Source organism: Octodon degus, unplaced genomic scaffold (genome assembly GCF_000260255.1).
Source record: "Octodon degus isolate 3935 unplaced genomic scaffold, OctDeg1.0 scaffold00056, whole genome shotgun sequence".
Lineage (NCBI taxonomy): Eukaryota > Metazoa > Chordata > Mammalia > Rodentia > Octodontidae > Octodon > Octodon degus.
The window spans coordinates 1793605-1798251 of NW_004524632.1; the positions used below are offsets into that span (position 1 = coordinate 1793605).

Below are 4647 nucleotides of genomic sequence, written 5' to 3' on the forward strand. Positions count from 1 at the left end.
TCCACACACTCACCAGACCTGGGCTAGGACAGGGTCTGGGGGTTCCCGGAACTCAGCAGAAATTCCTACTCTGCGGGAAGGGTGGGGGAGGTACGGCGGAGTGGTGGGGGGCGGCCCAAGGGGGTGGGAGAGGGTCCGGCCCACGCTGAGCCTGGGTTGGGACTGGTCCTGCTGGCGCAGGGTAGCAGGAAGCTCCCCACACACTCACCGGACCTGGCCTAGGACTGTAAATTTATTTAATTCTTGAATCCTTTCTTGTGAAAAATACTATACTAATTTGCCTATGACTTTCCTAAATTATGCAGTTTAAAACAGCAGATGTGTTTGGTAGTTCTGGAGGCTGGATGTTGAAGTCACAGAGTCAGCAGGGACATGCTTCCTCTGCAACTCTAGTTAGTATCCTTCTTTACTTCTTCCTAGCTTTTGTCCTGTTGGCGTCCTGTGGTCCTTGATTTATATAGTCCAGTTTCCACTTCAGTCTTTTCAAAATGTGCTCTTTGTGTGTCTTTATTTTATATTTCTTTTGCATGTGCTTATCTGCGTATCCAGAATTTATTTTTCTAAGGACCAACCTTAGTGGTTTAGGGTCACCTTCCCGATCTTCTTTTAACTTGATTAGTCTTGTGAAGATCCTGTTTTCAGATAAAGTCGTATCATGGGGCATTAGGTTCTTCAATATTGAGAGAAGGTCACATTTTAGCTAAACTTAGGTAGCTACTATCATTGTTATTCCTATTTTAAATCAATAGTTTCAGCAGTCCGTGCGCCCCACCCTGGTCAGGTCACTGCTCTGGTCTGCTCCGCTCTGCTCCCAGCTGTGCATCATGCTGCAGTCGCCAAGAGAAGACGGCCGTGCCTCCCATATACATCGATCTTGGCAAGTCTGCCTGGGATGTCTTCACTGAGGGCTACGGGTCTGAGAATGGATTGGAATTCACCAGCCAACACAGAGACCACCAAAGTGACAGGCAGTCTGGAAACTAAGTACAGGTGGACCGAGTACGGCCTGACGTTCACGGAGAATTGGAACACAGACAACACCCTCGGCAACGAGATCACCGCGGAGGACCAGCTCGCATGAGGACTGAAGCTGACCTTCGGTTCATCCTTCTCGCCTAGCTAACACGGGGCGGGGGGTGGAATGCGAAGATCAAGACGGGGTGCAAGCAAGTGAGCACACCACACTGCGACGTGGACATCGACATCGAGGGGCCTTCGGTCCGTGGCACCCTGGGGCTGGGCTACGAGGGCTGGCTGGCTGGCTACCAGATGAATTTTGTGACTGCGAAGTCCCGAGTGACCCAGAGCAGCTTTGCTGTTGGCTGCAAGATGGATGAGTCCCAGCTTCACACTATATGGGAATGAGGGTACAGAATCTGGTGGCTCCATTTACCAGGTGAACGAGAAGGTGGGGACCGCTGCCAGGCTTGCCTGGACAGCAGGAAACAGCAGCACTCGCTTCGGCATAGCATCCAAGTATCAGATCGACCCTGATGCCTGATGCTTGCCAAAGTGAACAACTCCAGCCTGATTGGTTTAGGAAGCACTCACACCCTAAAGCCAGGAATCAAACTGCCGCTGTCAGCTCTGCTGGATGGCAAAGGTGTCATCGCCGGTGGTCACAAACTTGGTCTAGGACCGGAATTTCAAGTACAAATGCATAATGTGCAATTGTTAATTTTAAACTATCTTGCAACATCGCTACCTTCAGGATTTAGTGTACCTTTTCATGTTGTATGTCTGGGATGCAAGAATTGCTAAAAAGTCTTGTTAGACTTCCAGGTTAAAAATGATTCAGCTTTAAGGTGTTACAGATTCAGAGGTACAGAAGAAACCTGATTCCAAAAAAGGACCTTTCAGCAGTACAAAAGGGGAGACTTGGTGGCCCCCTAGCAATGCCAGATTCCTTTTTGAAAAGACATTTAGACATGGCTGCAAGTGGAAGCTGATAATGTGTGGGCACTTTGCAATTCTGTGTTGAGTACATGAACGAATTGTCACTTTCTGAGAATCATATCCGGGCTTCCTAACCCTGACTGGTGAGAAGCTCATGGCTTGCTGGTGTCTACAAACTCATCTGAAAGGGACTTTTTTAGACAGACCTTCATACTCTGCTCCCACCCCAGCCCCTCATCACCTCTTTTACACCAGAAGTCGTCTACAGGGTGCAGTAGCTGTTTCTTTTGTGCCATTTTGGGGTGGAGAGGGGCATATAATGCAGCCAATCATTCAGAATTTAATTCTTCTTCGTGTTGTGTTTTTTTTTTTTTTTTTTCCTCATGCACCAGTGTATACCAGCTGCAAGCTGGGAAGTGTGCCTGACTGTTATCACACGGTGATGACACTAGGAATCTAAATCGGGCATTTGCTGTGTTCTTACCACTCAGTTTATTTTTCAGCAGTTTACTGGGTACATTGTAGAGTCTTCCATTTTGTGCGGATCCTCCCCTTCAAATGTCATAATTAACATCACTTCAAATAAAATTTGAATAAAATATGGAAACCTCAAAAAAAAATCAAAGGTTTTAGTAATTTCCAGCATTGCACACATAGTAAGTGCCAGAGAAAACATTTAAATCCATTCTGACTCCAAAATCTGTGTTAACAGCCACATCTGTAAGTCATTTATAATACTTATTTCTCGATAGTTTTGTGTTCTTTAAAGAGCAGGTACTTAGCCATTAGTGCAATAACTGATATGCATTCAAGATTTGAGCTAAGCTTCAGTCATCTTTTGGATGATTTTTAAATCATAGTTATTATCTACAAGAGAGAAAAGGCAGAGTGACGCGCCCTACTTCGAGTTCTTACTCAAGTTGAATTTGAAGGGAAGCTTTTAATTGAAAGATTATGTGTTTAAATAAATATAATTTCAATTGGTTATGGACAGCATCTTATATTTCTAAAGGTATTTCTCTTGATCATCTGTCATCTAATAGCTCTTACTAACATCAGGTGAATACAGAGATAAAATATAAAGTAAGTATAAAACAGCTCAATCAAAAGAAATCGAAAGACATTGTGAAACTTACAACTCTTCTGTTTTGTTTTGTTTTTTCCTGAGCATGACAGAAGGAAGGTCCTACTCCATTGAACAATCATGCCTGTAAAAATTAACAAGAGCCAAGTTGAACTTTGTAAGTTTACCCAAAGAATGACCTCATTACGTAAAAGGTAAGTGAATTCATGTTTCCCTGGAACAGCAGGGGAACATACCTGTTTTTCAATTGCAGGTACATCAGCAAGTTCCCTTTAGAGTGGAGCGTAGGTTATTAAACAATTAAATAAACGTAGTCCTTCTGTGCACCAGCAGTTTAAATGACTTATTGTATAGTTAATCAGTAATGCTTAATCAGCATGTCGATGGTTAACCATTTGGCTTAGGGATATGGGCAATGTCTTTGTGTTGGGAATTGCAGAACTGAAGTTGGATAAAATAATTTCAGCATGGGAGCAAAGAAAGCCAGAGACGAGGGAATTTTGTTGCTTCTGCGAACATGACGATTACGCAGTTTGCCCCCACCTCAACCACAATGTACCTCAACCGAATTCAAAGCATTCAAAATGTAAATGACAAACACCTGGACATTTCCTTCAGGGTGTTGCCAGACGCATTCAACAACTGATCTGAATTTGTCCATAAAGGCAGTTTTGCATTCAACCTTCATCTGATGGTATCCAGGAAGTAATAGTAACAATAATAATGCTAATAATATTATAGAGCCGAGATGGAATAACACAGATGTAAGATGCAAAGGAAGGCTTCATTGACATTGGACGCTTGTCTGAAATTCCACTTCCACTGCGCTTAAGGGGTTTATGGACAGGTATGACACTTTGCAGCCCTATTGTCTTTAGAGTGTCAAAATATTGGTGCTAAAGTATGTGGATGGTATACCAGAAGGCAACGTATTTGCTTTTCTTTACTCCAACGACACAGGGGAAGGTAACTCAGGACGCTATTCCATGTGATGAGGCTATTTAATCAAAATAAGCACTGCTCTGCCTTAGAGATCTACTTACCAAGATGTAACATCAATAGATATCAGCAATACAATAATTTAAAAGCAAAAGAAGGATAAAGATTGAGGAAGCATTGTAGAAAGAAAGAAAGTCGATGGCAGAAGATAAGTTTTCAAAATATGAGTAATATGTGGGAATCAGAATAAAATTTAAATATATTTTCAGAAAACTCAAACTAAAATAGATTTGAATCAAAGATAAAAAAAACTTACCTCTTGCTTATGTGTAAGTTTCGGTTAACTAAGTCTAAGGCTGAGACATCATGTTTGGACCACTAAGTTCTCAAATACCTGAAGCTGATTTCTCTCATGTCTGGATTTTCATTTTCATATTCCAATGCCATATCCATGCTTCAGGCAATAGGAAAGAGAAGTGTATATAGCAAAAAAAGGTTTAAAAATACACACTAGGGACTGGCCAGATAGCTCAGCAGACACGGGGATGGGTATTTGACCCCTGGCATGCCGGCTGCACCTCTGGGGTACGCTGAGACTGGGTGTAGTGGTATGCGCCTGTAATCCCAGCTCTTGAGAGGTTGAAAAAAGGAGGATCACTATGAATCCTGTATAGTGAGACCCTGTAGACCCTGTACTAAATACAAAATAATAATAATTATTATTAAAA

At 42.6% G+C, this 4647-nt stretch overlaps 1 pseudogene; it reads left to right on the forward strand.

Annotated features, from left to right (window-relative positions):
* Positions 1–3626, forward strand: part of LOC101571220 — a 38879-nt pseudogene extending 35253 nt beyond the window's left edge.
* Positions 3627–4647: the final 1021 nt, after the last annotated feature.